Source organism: Lolium perenne, chromosome 7 (assembly GCF_019359855.2).
Source record: "Lolium perenne isolate Kyuss_39 chromosome 7, Kyuss_2.0, whole genome shotgun sequence".
NCBI classification, from domain to species: domain Eukaryota; kingdom Viridiplantae; phylum Streptophyta; class Magnoliopsida; order Poales; family Poaceae; genus Lolium; species Lolium perenne.
In genome coordinates this window covers 133,293,272-133,309,928 of record NC_067250.2, presented here as the reverse complement: position 1 = coordinate 133,309,928, position 16,657 = coordinate 133,293,272, and the positions used below count along the sequence as shown (strand labels likewise).

Genomic DNA, 16,657 nt, shown 5'->3' with positions numbered 1-16,657 from the left:
AGGATGGAATTAGGGGTCAACTGGTGCAGTTGAATCCCGTAAACAAAAAGAAGGCCGCGGAGGAAATCGTGAATTGGGGCCGAAAGGCCGCGGATGAGGTGATCAACGAAACTAACCCGGTACTCCATTGGAGGGTTGGGGTAGCTTTCTTCGCTGGGAAAGCGGATGGCGTCTTCTTTCTTCATCAGGCCAAGCCTCTTCAGCATGTTGACGTCCTGGTTGGAGATTTTAGATCTCTCCCACTCAAGATCTTTGGCGGCCATCTTGGACTCTGGAGTGCTGTGGCGAGTGAGTCGCGTGCGCGGTGGCATCAACGGCAATGGAAAAAGCAATGTTCGTGAGTGCGGAAGATCGTAGAGAGTTGGGCGCAGGGAAGTTTTTGCAAAGGGGGACAGACAGCGGCGCAAGCGAAGGAGTGAACGGAGGTTGAAGAAAGGTTTATATAAGAATCAGGCGAATCAATGCACCGTTGGATGAAGAAATCGTGTGGTGAAAAAAGATCTTCTAGATAAAAGGGTAAAAAGGTATTTTTACTGAGATAGGCGTTACTGTACGTGCGCTTAAAAAGCGGAGGACGTGTGTCCCCCACTTGCACGACGTGTCAACGTGGTGGAAACAATGGACCCACAAGGCAGAAAAATCACGACTATTAACAGAGATGAAGTAAATTTGGTTAAGGGAAGCATGCCGACAAGAAAAATAAAAGAAGATTGGCGACAGGAGAAGTTATTAAATACTTCGGGAGCCTTTGATCAAATACAAGTTTTTGCCCAAATGCTCGGGGGCTACTTCGACAAAAAGTAAAATTTCGAGTATGGCAATATAGAAATTATGGGAGCCTACAACCAAGCACAAGTCCTTGGTTGTAGCCTCAAGCTACTCCCATCGGGAGCGCTGTTCGCGCACCCGAGAGATAAACAAAAAAAAAAGAAGAGAGATCATATTGGGAAATAATGACAATATAGTGACAAGGTGGACTAAAATGTTGAGCCTACAACCAAGCACAAGTTTTTGGTTGTAGCCTCAGGGGCTACTCCCATCGGGAACGCTGTTCGCGTGCCCGATGAAATTAACAAAGAAAAGATAGAAAAGCAAGAGAGTATATTTCGAGTTATAATTAACTCTACATATACTCCCATCGGGAGAGCAATATAAGTCATATTTGACTCGATAAAATGTGTCATTCCAACAGCCGGAAAAGCACTCGACAATATATTCTCAGAACGCCAAAGTTGCGATCAATTTCTGAATGCCGCAAATTTGCGAAGGTAAGACCCCAGATCCGTTCTGCTGGGCGTGGCACCGCCGAAGATCGCGTCACATTACTTTTATCCGTATCAACAGATACGAAGAAAAATCCTAACGGACGCGTTAGGTACTCGATAAATTTGACTGGGACTCGACAGAATGGTAAGACCTTAAGCGGCACCTGTCGAAGTTTACACCAGTATCCCGGAATCATGTCCAGGGACGTGATCTCGAAGTAGGTTTTTGCGGATTGCCACTAGAGCAGTTAACTAGTACCTGATCCGTCAGATGAACTAGCCCCAACTACCAGTATCCCTGTACAATATAGAATTTTATGTGAAGAAATATAAAAAAGTTAAAAGCTCTCGAGTAAAAATAAACAGTGGAGATTTTCCCTGACTCTACGATTCAAGCAAAATCTCGGGGGCTACTGACATAGGCATCCCAAATGGGCCTGCCGAAGATAGTACCCGGGGTTTACTGAAGGCCCAATACCCGAAGAATAAAGAAGATTCGGGAGCCCAAGATATATTAAGGAAAGTTAGAGTTGTAATAGGAAGTGTTATTTGTAAATCTGGCGGGATGAGTTAGATACCGTCCCGGACTCTGTAACTTGTACAAAACGAAACCCTCGGCTCCGCCTCCTATATTAAGGAGGAGTCGAGGGACGAAGAGGCAATCGAATCATTATTACAAACCCTAGTTTTCATAATCATCGAGTACTTTTCGGCTGAAACCTTCGAGATCTACTTGCCCTCTACTTCTAACTAAACCCTAGCCTTCAATCCATAGGCATTGACAAGTTGATACCTTATCAGGGTCGGCCTAGGGTTTCCCCCTGGCCCCACCTCCTTCCTTGGCCGGCGCCCCAAGGGGGGGAAGTCTTCCCCCCAAGTCTTCCCTTTATCTCTTCGTTTAAACGCTTTAATCTCGAGATAGATTCTATCTCTAAATTTAAACCATTTAAATTAGAGATAGATCTTATCTCTAAGGGGGGGGGGCCTGGGCCCACATATCACAGTGGGCTGGACCCACCATGCCATGTGGCGCCTATGTGGCCTCTCCCGGGGTGGTGGGCCCACTGGTGGCCCTCTAGAACCTTCTAGAAGCTCCGGTCAAAACATCGGACTTTTTCCCGAACCCCGGAAAATGACTTCCCTTATATGAATCTTATTCTCTGGACTATTTCGGACCTCCTCGTGATGTCCTGGATCCCATCCGAGACTCCGAACAAAAACTTCGGACTCCATCTCATATTCCGAATCTACTGATGCGACATCGAACCTTAAGCGTGTCACCCTACGGTTCGCGAACTATGCAGACATGGTCGAGACTCCTCTCCGAGCAATAACCAATAGCGGGATCTGGAGATCCATAATGGCTCCCACATACTCAACGATGACTTTAGTGATCGATTGAACCATTTACATACGATGCCGATTCCCTTTGTCACATGATATTCAACTTGTCCGAGGTTTGATCATCGGTATCTCCATACCTTGTTCAACCTCGTTACCGACAAGTACTCTTTACTCGTACTGCGGTATGTCATCTCTTATGATCCAATCATATGCTTGCAAGCTAATCAGACGACATTCCACCGAGAGGGCCCAGAGTATATCTATCCGTCATCAGGATGGACAAATCCCACTATTGATCCATATGCCTCAACTCACACTTTCCAAATACTTAATCCCATCTTTATAACCACCCATTTACACAATGGCGTTTGATGTAATCAAAGTACCCTTCCGGTGTAAGCGATTTACATGATCTCATGGTCGAAGGACTAAGGCAACTATGTATCGAAAGCTTATAGCAAATTGAACTTAATGACTTGATCTTATGCTACGCTCATTTGGGTGTGTGTCCATTATATCATTCAACTAATGACATAACCTTGTTATTAATAACATCCAATGTTCATGATCACGAAACCATGATCATCCATTAATCAACAAGCTAGTTATACAAGAGGCTTACTAGGGACTCCTTGTTGTTTACATAACACACATGTATCAATCTTTCGGTTAATACAATTATAGCATGGTATGCAAACATTTATCATAAACACAAAGATATTATAATAACCACTTTATTATTGCCTCTTGGGCATATCTCCAATAGTCTCCCACTTGCACTAGAGTCAATAATCTAGATTACATTGTAAGGTACCTAACACCCATAGCATTCTGGTGTTGGTCATGCTTTGCCCTAGGGAGAGCTTTAGTCAACGGATCTGCAACATTCAGATCTGTCTGTACTTTGCAAATCTCTACTTCACCATCTTCGATGTACTCGCGAATCGAATGAAAACGCAGCTTGATATGCTTTAGCTTCTTGTGTGACCTTGGTTCCTTTGCATTGGCGATGGCACCCGTGTTGTCACAATAAATGACTAACGGGTCCAATGCACTAGGAACCACACCAAGCTCAACAATGAACCTCTTCATCCATACCGCTTCCGATGAAGCCTCTCAAGCCGCTATATATTCAGATTCTGTTGAAGATTTCGCCACCGTGCACTGCTTGGAACTGCTCCAGCCATCGCCGCACCATTCAATATAAACACGTACCCAGACTGAGACTTGGAGTCATCAGGATCGGTGTTCCAACTTGCATCGGTGTAACTGGTTACAACGAGCTCTTGGTCACCGCCATAACAAAGAAACATATCCTTGGTCCTTTTCAAGTACTTCAGGATATTCTTGACCGCTGTCCAGTGTTCCATTCCTAGATCACTTTGATATCTGCTGGTCAAACTAACAGCATGTGCGATATCCGGTCTAGTACACAGCATGGTATACATGAGAGAGCCTACTGCCGAAGCATAGGGGATCTTGCTCATCCTCTCTCTTTCATCTGCCGTAGCCGGACCTTGAGTCTTACTCAAGACCTTACCTGGCAACATAGGCAAGAACCCTTTCTTGCTTTCATCCATTCTAAACTTCTTTAGAATCTTGTCCAGGTATGTACTCTGTGAAAGGCCTATTAGGCGTCTTGATCTATCTCTATAAATCTTGATGCCTAAAATGTACTCTGCTTCACCAAGGTCTTTCATTGAAAAAGACTTATTCAAATAACCTTTAACGTTGCTTAATAGTTCTATATCATTCCCAATCAATAATATGTCATCTACATATAATATCAGGAACGCTACAGAGCTCCCACTCACTTTCTTGTAAATACAGGCCTCACCATGAGTCCGTATAAAACAGAAGTCTTTGATCACTCTATCAAAGCGTAGGTTCCAACTCCGGGATGCTTGCTTCAGTCGATAAATGGAACGCTGAAGTTTGCATACCTTGTCAGCATTTTCAGGATCGACAAAACCTTTGGGTTGTACCATATACAACTCTTCCTCAATATCACCATTAAGGAATGCCGTTTTGACATCCATCTGCCAAATCTCATAATCGAAAAATGCAGCTATTGCTAACAAAATCCTCACAGACTTTAGCTTCGCTACAGGTGAGAAAGTCTCATCGTAGTCAGCTCCTTGAATTTGTCGGAAACCCTTTGCGACAAGTCGAGCTTTATAGACAGTAATATTACCATCAGCATCTGTTTTTCTCTTCAAGATCCATTTATTCTCGACAGCCTTGCGGCTATCAGGTAAGTCTACCAAAGTCCATACTTTGTTATCATACATGGATCCCATTTCGGATTTCATGGCTTCTTGCCATTTGTTGGAATCTGGGCTCACCATTGCTTCTTCATACGTCGCAGGGTCCTCATCATTGTTGTCCACAATCATGACATTTAGACAGGGATCATACCAATCAGGAGTGGTACGTTCCCTCGTCGATCTGCGAGGTTCAAAGAGCTTCCTCGTTCGAAGTTTCATGATCATCATCATTTGCTTCCTCTCCTATCGGCGTAGGCTGCGCAGAAACTTCTTCCGGCACTACGCTACTCTGATCTATGAGAGAAGGTTCATCAACCTCGTCGAGTTCTACTTTCCTTCCAGTCACTTCTTTAGTGAGAAACTCCTTCTCAAGAAAGGATCCGTTCTTGGCAACAAAGATTTTGCCTTCGGATCTGTGATAGAAAGTGTACCCAATTGTTTCTTTAGGGTATCCTATGAAGACGCATTTCTCCGCTTTGGGTTCTAGCTTGTCAGGTTGTAACTTCTTTACATAAGCTTCGCAACCCCAAACTTTAAGGAACGACAGCTTAGGTTTCTTCCCAAACCATAATTCATACGGTGTCGTTTCAACGGATTTAGATGGTGCACTATTTAAAGTGAATGCGACTGTCTCTAATGCATAACCACAAAATGATAACGGCAAATCGGTAAGAGACATCATAGACCGAACCATATCTAAGAGAGTTCGATTACGATGTTCGGACACACCATTGCGCTGTGGTGTTCCTGGCGGTGTCAACTGTGAAAGTATTCCGCATTTCTTTAAATGCATGCCAAACTCATAACTCAGATATTCGCCTCCGCGATCAGAACGCAGAAACTTAATCTTCTTGTTACGTTGATTTTCTACTTCACTTTGGAATTCCTTGAACTTCTCAAAAGTCTCGGACTTATGTTTCATAAAGTAAATATATCCATATCTATTCAGATCATCCATGAAGGTTAGAACATAACGATAACCACCGCGCGATGCTACACTCATTGGTCCGCACACATCGGTATGTATGATTTCCAATAAGTCTGTAGCTCGCTCCATTGTACCAGAAAATGGAGTCTTAGTCATTTTTTCCATCAGACATGCCTCGCATCTGTCAAGTGACTCAAAGTCAAGTGACTCAAGAAGTCCATCGGAATGGAGTTTCTTCATGCGCTTCACTCCAATATGTACAAGACGACAGTGCCACATATAAGTAGAATTATCATTCAATTTAATTCGCTTAGCATCAATGTTATGAACATGTGTATCACTACTATCGAGATTTAACAAGAATAAACCATTTATCTCAGGTGCACGGCCATAAAAGACATTACTCATATAAATCGAACAACCATTATTCTCAGACTTAAATGAATAACCGTCTTGCATTAAACAAGATCAAGATATAATGTTCATGCTCAACGCAGGTACCAAATAACAATTATTGAGGTTTAAAACTAACCCCGAAGGTAGATGTAGAGGGAGCGTGCCGACGGCGATCACATCGACTTTGGATCCATTTCCCACGCGCATCGTCACCTTGTCCCTTGCAAGGCTTCGTCTATTCCGTAGTTCATGTTTCGAGTTACAAATGTGAGCAACCAAACCAGTATCAAATACCCAGGCACTACTACGAGAACCAGTAAGATAGACATCAATAACATGTATATCAAATATACCTTTCTTTTTGACGTGGCTGCTTGATAACGCGTGAAGCACACGTCCGTTGGGAACCCCAAGAGGAAGGTGTGATGCGTACAACAGCCAAGTTTCCCTCAGTAAGAAACCAAGGTTATCGAACCAGTAGGAGATGAAGGCCACGCGAAGGTTGTTGGTGGAGGAGTGTAGTGCGGCGCAACACCAGGGATTCCGGCGCCAACGTGGAACCTGCACAACACAATCAAAATACTTTGCCCCAACTTAACTGTGAGGTTGTCAATCTCACCGGCTTGCTGAAAACAAAGGATTAAACGTATGGTGTGGAGAATGATGTTTGCTTGTCAAGAACAACAGAGAACAGAGATTGCAGTAGATTGTATTTCAGATGTAAAAGAATGGACCGGGGTCCACAGTTCACTAGTGGTGTCTCTCCAATAAGATAAATAGCATGTTGGGTGAACAAATTACAGTTGGGCAATTGCCAAATAGAGAGGGCATAACAATGCACATACATATCATGATGACTACTATGAGATTTACTTAGGGCATTACGACAAAGTACATAGACCGCTATCCAGCATGCATCTATGCCTAAAAAGTCCACCTTCGAGTTAGCATCCACACCCCTTCCAGTATTAAGTTGCAAACAACAGACAATTGCATTAAGTATGGTGCGTAATGTAATCAACACAAATATCCTTAGATAAAGCATTGATGTTTTATCCCTAGTGGCAACATCACATCCATAACCTTAGAACTTTCTGTCACTGTCCCAGATTCAATGGAGGCATGAACCCACTATCGAGCATAAATACTCCCTCTTGGAGTCACAAGTATCAACTTGGCCAGAGCCTCTACTAGCAACGGAGAGCATGCAAGAACATAAACAACACATATATGATAGATTGATAATCAACTTGACATAGTATTCAATATTCATCGGATCCCAATAAACACAACATGTAGCATTACAAATAGATGATCTTGATCATGATAGGCAGCTCACAAGATCTAACATGATAGCACAATGAGGAGAAGACAACCATCTAGCTACTGCTATGGACCCATAGTCCAAGGATGAACTACTCACGCATCAATCCGGAGGCGGGCATGATGATGTAGAGCCCTCCGGTGATGATTCCCCTCTCCGGCAGGGTGCTGGAGGCGATCTCCTGAATCCCCCGAGATGGGATTGGCAGCGGCGGCGTCTCTGGAACTTTTTCCGTATCGTGGCTCTCAGTAATAGGGTTTTCGCGACGGAGAGTTTAAGTAGGCGGAAGGGCAGAGTCGGAGGAGGCACGGGGGCCCCACACCATAGGCCGGCACAGGCCCCTCCTTGGCCGCGCCGCCCTATGGTTAGGGCGCCTCGTGGCCCCACTTCGTATCCTCTTCGGTCTTCTGGAAGCTCCGTGGAAAAATAAGACCCTGGACGTTCATTTCGTCCAATTCCGAGAATATTTCCTGTGTAGGATTTCTGAAACCAAAAACAGCACAAAACAGAATCGGCGCTTCAAAGATCTCGTTAATAGGTTAGTGCCGGAAAATGCATATAAATGATGTAAAGTGTGTATAAAACATGTGAGTATTGTCATAAAACTAGCATGAAACATAAGAAATTATAGATACGTTTGAGACGTATCAAGCATCCCCAAGCTTAGTTCCTACTCGCCCTCGAGTAGGTAAACGATAACAAGGATAATTTATGAAGTGACATGCTATCATAATCTCGATCAATACTATTGTAAAGCATATGATATGAATGAAGTGATTCGAAGCAATGGTAATGACAATGACTAAACAACTGAATCATATAGCAAAGACTTTTCATGAATAGTATTTTCAAGACAAGCATCAATAAGACTTGCATAGGAGTTAACTCATAAAGCAATAAATTCTTAGTAGAAAGTTTTGAAGCAACACAAAGGAAGATATAAGTTTCAGTAGTTGCTTTCAACTTCAACATGTATATCTCATGGATAATTGTCAACACAAAGTAATATGATGAATGCAAATAAGCAAGTATGTAGGAATCAATGCACACAGTTGACACAAGTGTTTGCTTCTAAGATGGAAAGAAGTAGGTAAACTGACTCAACATAAAGTAAAAGAATGGCCCTTCGTAGAGGGAAGCATGGATTACTATTTTTGTGCTAGAGCTTTTATTTTGAAAACATAGAAACAATTTTGTCAACGGTAGTAATAATTCATATGTGTTATGCATAAGACATCCTATAAGTTGCAAGCCTCATGCATAGAGTACCAATAGTGCTCGCACCTTGTCCTAATTAGCTTGGATTTACATGGATTATCATTGCATAACATATGTTTCAACCAAGTATCACAAAGGGGTACCTCTATGCTGCCTGTACAAAGGTCCAAGGAGATAGATCGCATTTGATTTCTCGTTTTTGATAGATCTCAACTAAGGACATCCATACCGGGACAACATAGAAAACAGATAATGGACTCCTCTTTAATGCATAAGCATTCAACAACAGATAGTATTCTCATAAGAGATTGAGGATTAATGTCCAAACTGAAACTTCCACCATGATTCATGGCTTTAGTTAGCGGCCCAATGTTCTTCTCTAACAATATGCATACTCAAACCATTTGATCATGATAAATCACCCTTACTTCAGACAAGACGAACATGCATAGCAACTCACATGATATTCAACAAAGGTGTAATAGTTGATGGCGTCCCCAGAAACATGGTTACCGCTCAACAAGCAACTTATAAGAAATAAGATACATAAGCTACATATGCTTTACCACAATAGTTTTTAAGGCTATTTTCCCATGAGCTATATATTGCAAAGACAAAGAATGAAATTTTAAAGGTAGCACTCAAGTAATTTACTTTGGAATGGCAGAGAAATACCACATAGTAGGTAGGTATGGTGGACACAAATGGCATAGGTTTTGGCTTAAGGTTTTGGATGCACGAGAAGTATTCCCTCTCAATACAAGGCTTTGGGCTAGCAAGGTTGTTTGAAGCAAACACAAGTATGAACCGCACAAAGAAAACTTACATAAGAACATATTGCAAGCATTATAAGACTCTACACTGTCTTCCTTGTTGTTCAAACACTTCACCAGAAAATATCTAGACTTTAGAGAGACCAATCATGCAAACCAAATTTCAACAAGCTCTATGGTAGTTCTTCATTAATAGGTGCAAAGTACATGATGCAAGAGCTTAAACATGATCTATTTGAGCACAACAATTGCCAAGTATCAAATTATTCAAGACCATATACCAATTACCACATGAAGCATTTTCTGTTTCCAACCAAATAACAATGAACGAAGCAGTTTCAACCTTCGCCATGAACATTAAAAGTAAAGCTAAGAACACCAGTGTTCATATGAACGAGCGGAGCGTGTCTCTCTCCCACACAAAGAATGCTAGGATCCGATTTTATTCAAACAAAAACAAAATTAAAAACAAACAGATGCTCCAAGTAAAGCACATAAGATGTGACGGAATAAAAATATAGTTTCACTAGAGGTGACCTGATAAGTTCAAGCTTAGATGCTTGAGTCTTCTTGAAATATGCAGGGATGAACCACGGGGGCATCCCCAAGCTTAGACTTTTCACTCTCCTTGATCATATTGTATCATCCTCCTCTCTTGATCCTTGAAAACTTCCTCCACACCAAACTCAAAATAAACTCATTAGAGGGTCAGTGCATAATCAAAAATTCACATATTCAGAGGTGACATAATCATTCTTAACACTTCTGGACATTTCCCAAAACTACTGAAAGTTAATGGAACAAAGAAATCCATTCAACATAGCAAAAGAGGCAATGCGAAATAAAAGGCAGAATCTGTCAAAACAGAACAGTCCGTAAAGATGAATTTTTTAGGGGCACTTAACTTGCTCAGATGAAAAAGCTCAAATTGAATGAAAGTTGCGTACATATCTGCGGATCACGCATGTAAATTGGCAGATTTTGCTGAGTTACCTACAGAGAGTTGTACTCAAATTCGTGACAGTAAGAAATCTGTTTCTGCGCAGTGATCCAAATCTAGTATCAACCTTACTATCAAAGACTTTACTTGGCACAACAATGAAATAAAATAAATATAAGGAGAGGTTGCTATAGTAGTAACAACTTCCAAGACTCAAATATAAAACAAAATTATTGTAGTAAAGTAAAATAATGGGTTGTCTCCCATAAGCGCTTTTCTTTAACGCCTTTCAGCTAGGCGCAGAAAGTGTAAATCAAGTATTATCAAAAGAAGAAGCATTAACATTATTACCAGGGGCTTTGTGTCTACCCTTCTTACTCTTACTCTTACTCTTACTCTTTGGTTTAGGGAATATATGACCGCATCCAGGTGTAGAGGAATTTAGAGTGCCTTTCCCCACATCTATGGTTGCTCCCAAGAGTTTCAGTAGGGATCTTCCAAGTGTGATTTGTCCTGTCCCTACACATTCAATAACGAGATAATCAGTGGATACCGTTCTTCCAAGAAGGGTTGTGAACACTCCTTCAGCTATTCCTTTAGGAATTATAACAGAGTTATCAGTAAGAGTTATTCCTTCTCCACCTTCAGTAAGTCCCCAGAGTGTCAAAGATTCATAAATACTTTTAGGCATCAGGCAAAATTCAGTCATAATATCACAACGGGCATAATTTCTTTTACCATCAATAGCAACTTTAATAGTAGGGTCCCACATTGAAGGTTCAGAGTTTACTGGAACATAATCAAAATGCTCACGAATCCGACTATACCCTTCTTTTAAGCAAGATATATTTGTCTCAAGAGTGTTTAATCTATTACAAATACTAACAAGAGATGAATCAAAATTATTAGCTGAGCTAGATGATACAACCAATTTTTTTATGGCATTAAAAGCTTGATCCCCATCGCAATGAAGGAAATCTCCTCCCACTACAGCATCCAAGGCATATCTATAGCGAAGAATAAGCCCAAAATAAAAGTTACTAAGAAGCAGGCTTAGAGTCATTTTAGGTTCAGTTTTACCATAAGAATTAAAAATTCCAGACCAAGCTTCCTTACAACTCTCCTCATCCCCTTGTTTAAAAGTAAAGACCAATTCCTCAGGCGACAGAGTAACAAGTATAGGACTAGACATGATAACAAATTAAATACAAGTAACTAATTTTTGTGTGTTTTTGATATAGGAAGGCAAACAAGACGGAAAGTAAAGTAAAGCAAGTAACTATTTTTTTTGTGTTTTTGATATAAAGAAAGCAAACCAAACAGAAAATAAAATAAAGTAAAGCAAGACAATAAACAAAGTAAAGAGATTGGAAGTGAGAGACTCCCCTTGCAGCGTGTCTTGATATCCCCGGCAACGGCGCCAGAAAAAGTGCTTGATAACGCGTGAAGCACACGTCCGTTGGGAACCCCAAGAGGAAGGTGTGATGCGTATAGCAGCAAGTTTTCCCTCAGTAAGAAACCAAGGTTATCGAACAAGTAGGAGATGAAGGCCACGTGAAGGTTGTTGGTGGAGGAGTGTAGTGCGGCGCAACACCAGGGATTCCGGCGCCAACGTGGAACCTGCACAACACAATCAAAATACTTTGCCCCAACTTAACAGTGAGGTTGTCAATCTCACCGGCTTGCTGAAAACAAAGGATTAAACGTATGGTGTGGACAATGATGTTTGCTTGTGAAGAACAACAGAGAACAGAGATTGCAGTAGATTGTATTTCAGATGTAAAAGAATGGACCGGGGTCCATAGTTCACTAGTGGTGTCTCTCCAATAATATAAATAGCATGTTGGGTGAACAAATTACAGTTGGGCAATTGACAAATAGAGAGGGCATAACAATGCACATACATATCATGATGACTACTATGAGATTTACTTAGGGCATTACGACAAAGTACATAGACCGCTATTCAGCATGCATCTATGCCTAAAAAGTCCACCTTCGGGTTAGCATCCACACCCCTTCCAGTATTAAGTTGCAAACAACAGACAATTGCATTAAGTATGGTGCGTAATGTAATCAACACAAATATCCTTAGAGAAAGCATTGATGTTTTATCCCTAGTGGCAACAGCACATCCACAACCTTAGAACTTTCTGTCACTGTCCCAGATTCAATGGAGGCATGAACCCACTATCGAGCATAAATACTCCCTCTTGGAGTCACAAGTATCAACTTGGCCAGAGCCTCTACTAGCAACGGAGAGCATGCAAGAACATAAACAACACATATATGATAGATTGATAATCAACTTAAAATAGTATTCAATATTCATCGGATCCCAACAAACACAACATGTAGCATTACAAATAGATGATCTTGATCATGATAGGCAGCTCACAAGATCTAACATGATAGCACAATGAGGAGAAGACAACCATCTAGCTACTGCTATGGACCCATAGTCCAAGGATGAACTACTCACGCATCAATCCGTAGGCGGGCATGATGATGTAGAGCCCTCCGGTGATGATTCCCCTCTCCGGCAGGGTGCCGAAGGCGATCTCCTGAATCCCCCGAGATGGGATTGGCGGCGGCGGCGTCTCTGGAACTTTTTCCGTATCGTGGCTCTCGGTAATAGGGTTTTCGCGACGGAGAGTTTAAGTAGGCGGAAGGGCAGAGTCGGAGGAGGCACGAGGGCCCCACACCATAGGCCGGCGCGGGCCCCTCCTTGGCCGCGCCGCCCTATGGTTAGGGCGCCTCGTGGCCCCACTTCATATCCTCTTCAGTCTTCTGGAAGCTCCGTGGAAAAATAAGACCCTGGGCGTTCGTTTCGTCCAATTCCGAGAATATTTCCTGTGTAGGATTTCTGAAACCAAAAACAGCACAAAACAGGAACTAGCGCTTCGGCATCTCGTTAATAGGTTAGTACCGGAAAATGCATATAAATGATGTAAAGTGTGTATAAAAACATGTGAGTATTGTCATAAAACTAGCATGGAACATAAGAAATTATAGATACGTTTGAGACGTATCACCGCTCTTCAGATCGGCCAAGTATTTGGAGCAATTGCGCTTCCAGTGCCCCTTCCCCTGGCAGTAATAGCACACAGTCTCAGGTTTAGGACCAGCCTTAGGCTTCTCAGGATGCGCTGCAACTTTCTTGCCGCCCTTCTTGAAGTTACCCTTGTTAGGCTTGCCCTGCTTTTTGAAACCGGTGGTCTTGTTGACCATCAACACTTGGTTCTCCTTTTTAATCTCTACTTCAGCAGATTTCAGCATGGAAAAGAGTTTAGGTAAATCTTTGTTTATGTTCTGCATGTTGTAGTTCATCACGAAGTTCTTGTAACTTGGTGGCAGTGATTGAAGGACACGATGAATACCCAGCTAGTTAGGGATCATCATCCCCATGTCACTGAGCTTCTTCGCATGTCTGGACATGGCGAACATGTGCTCACTAACGGAGCTGCCCTCTTCCATCATGCAGCTAAAGAACTGTTTCGAGGCTTCATAGCTCTCCACGGCCGCATGAGTTTCAAAGATAAGTTTGAGCTCACGCATCATCTCACAGGGGTCGTGGTGCTCAAAACGCTTTTGGAGCTCCGCCTCTAAGCTGCACAAGATGGCACACTGAACTTCAGAGTACCGAGTTGCCCGAGTCTCATAAACATTCTTTATGTCCTCGGATACTGCAGGAGGTGGTGGGGGACTGTAAGCCCCAGGAGTAGGAAAACCTAGAGCGCGCAGGTAAGAGGGGTTTATGTGCATGAGGTCACTACAAAGGACCGTGAGGTCGCCTCGCATTCCCAAGCATATGGGTAGGCCAAGCAACAGCTCGACACGCCCATGCACACAACACCCACCTCTAAGGCTCACGATAGGCTTTCCAAGCCTGAGTGCTTCACCTTCCTATGCACTACACACATACACACACTGTGCACAGGATACGAGGGTAGAATACAGCTTGAATATCACAACATGACTATGTATGGCACAAAAGATGGAAATAAGGTTCATATATATAGCAACGCTCTAATGAGCAAGATCCAAATGACACTCAGAGGACACATGTCCCAACATTACATCATACATAAGATAGCCAAATAGTCTGGGTACAGACAAGAACCAAATGGGACTAAGAGTCCTGAAGATAATCAAGCGGTGTTCCCATAACCAACATGCCACAGGCTGCTGCCTTAGGAACGATCCTGCTACGCAACGAAGTCGTCGTCCGTGAACTCGATAAAGTAGCCACCTGCGTACTGCTTATCATCTGTCGTACCTGTTTGTCGAAAAGCGTGTTCCGGAAAAAGAGGGAGAAAAACGAGGGTAAGTACCGTTGGCACGTACTTGCGAGACAAGACCAGCTATGCTCGCTGGTGGGCGGTGTAAACTTCGCCCGGCTATATGTGGGGTTTAGCGGCAGCAAAGCACTAACCAATAGAGACACGCTACAACATCCGTCTAATAGAGAAGGTGAGAGAGCGCATGTTCTAACAGTTCTATACTCTTCAAACAAAACCCTGCCAATGCGATCCCCCTTAGCCAAGAGGTACTAACAAGGCACTCACACAGTTGACAATTATATATCCATTCCATTATAATAGGCTAACTTACTACGCAAGTAATTAGCAAGTTATTAGCGACAACTTTAGGTGTAAGTTGTTCTATGATCGAGTTAAACAGCACCAAGTCGTCCATAACCACGGACACGGCTTATCGATAAGATTTACCCTGCAGGGGTGCACCAATGTTACCATACACGCATGCTCGAACCCGCATAGCAAGTGCGGAGTCTCACAACAAGACCGTTCCCAGATCAACAAGAATGCTTAGGGGGGCCACCCGACTAAGCTACCCGAAACGAAGTTCGGCCGTACTCCGATGCGGACTCAGGGTTTGCGTTAACGGCTAGGCGTGCGAACCACACGCTTCGCTAAACGTTTCGTGGGGTACAGTACAGAAGTAAACACCCGAAGGCAACAGTAATAAACACCCGAAGGCAACAGTAATAAACACCCAAAGGCAACAGTAATAAAGCATGGCATATATGGCATAGGCAAATAAAACCAAGTTTGTGGCCCCCTTTTCAACAGACTTGAGAAATGGTAGTGGGTGATGGGTGGTCCCGATAAAACCTCCCACGAGTGGTTAGCGCGCTCAGTCTTAGAAACAGATAACAAGAACTCGGGTCCTAGGGGACATTAGCAAGTCAAAGTTCCGATGCTTTCGCAAAGGGGCTCACAGATGCCTCTGCATGTTATAACCCTTAGCAATTTTAAGTTGTAGCAAAAGCTATCATCATCATTTTGAAAAGGTAGTACGTGTGTCATCCCAACAAGATATCCCGAACATTTCGAGATATCAACAAAAACCCTAAACTCGCCTACGACTCGCAAAGCTGGCAAACAACAAACAATAGGTAGGGCGAGGAGGTGTATCTCGGACATATAGGTAACAGGTGGATAGGACACGTGACACAACAGAATCGCAACATAAGGATAGCAATAGATCAAAAGAGCATGTAAAAGTAAAATAGGTGAAGGGGTGGGCTCGCCTGTCAGATCAGAGGTAGAGGCACCGACACGATCCTCCAGGGGGAACTCGTACTCGCTCAGCATCGCTTCCGGCTTGCGCCTACTCGAGAAGAACCAAAAGCACATACAAGGAAGATATAACATAAATCAATACAAGTGCAATGCGCAATATGATGCATGATGACATGGCAAGATGGTTGGTGCAAGGCAAAATTAAGTGGGGTGCTCATAATTCACATGAAATGATAAACACCCTCTCATATAGTTTTAATTCAGATTTGCAAATTTTAATTTACCCATCCAGGGATGATGTCATTGATGCATGAAGACGCAAGATTTGAAAACCTCTCACTTTTCTGATGAAAATGGATATATAATTTGCATAATTTGGATTTGTAATTTGGGAGATATGAATTATGCCATAATACTCATTTTAATTCAGATTTTAATTTGTTCCAAATTTTATTTGTCTAAAACCCAAAACAAGTTCATAGTTGGATAGAGCATGAAAAGCTGATCAATGTGGATATCTCATTTGTCAAATTTGGATTTGTAGAAGTGTAGTTTTAAATACTTTGAAAAGTATCCAGATTTCAAAAATTTCAGAAACAAACAACAGAACAAAAAAAAGGTTTTGGTTTAACGCGACAGAACAAAAAAAAGGTTTT

The 16,657-nt window shown here is 42.5% G+C and overlaps 1 long non-coding RNA gene across 1 annotated transcript; it reads right to left on the bottom strand.

Moving 5' to 3' along the window:
* Positions 1 to 14,453: 14,453 nt before the first annotated feature.
* Positions 14,454 to 16,064, bottom strand: LOC139833233 (uncharacterized). Its single transcript, XR_011748612.1, has 2 exons — positions 16,010 to 16,064; positions 14,454 to 14,734 (listed from the first exon to the last, which is right to left on the bottom strand). It is a non-coding gene; the product is annotated as an uncharacterized lncRNA (long non-coding RNA).
* Between the last annotated feature and the right edge of the window lie 593 nt (positions 16,065 to 16,657).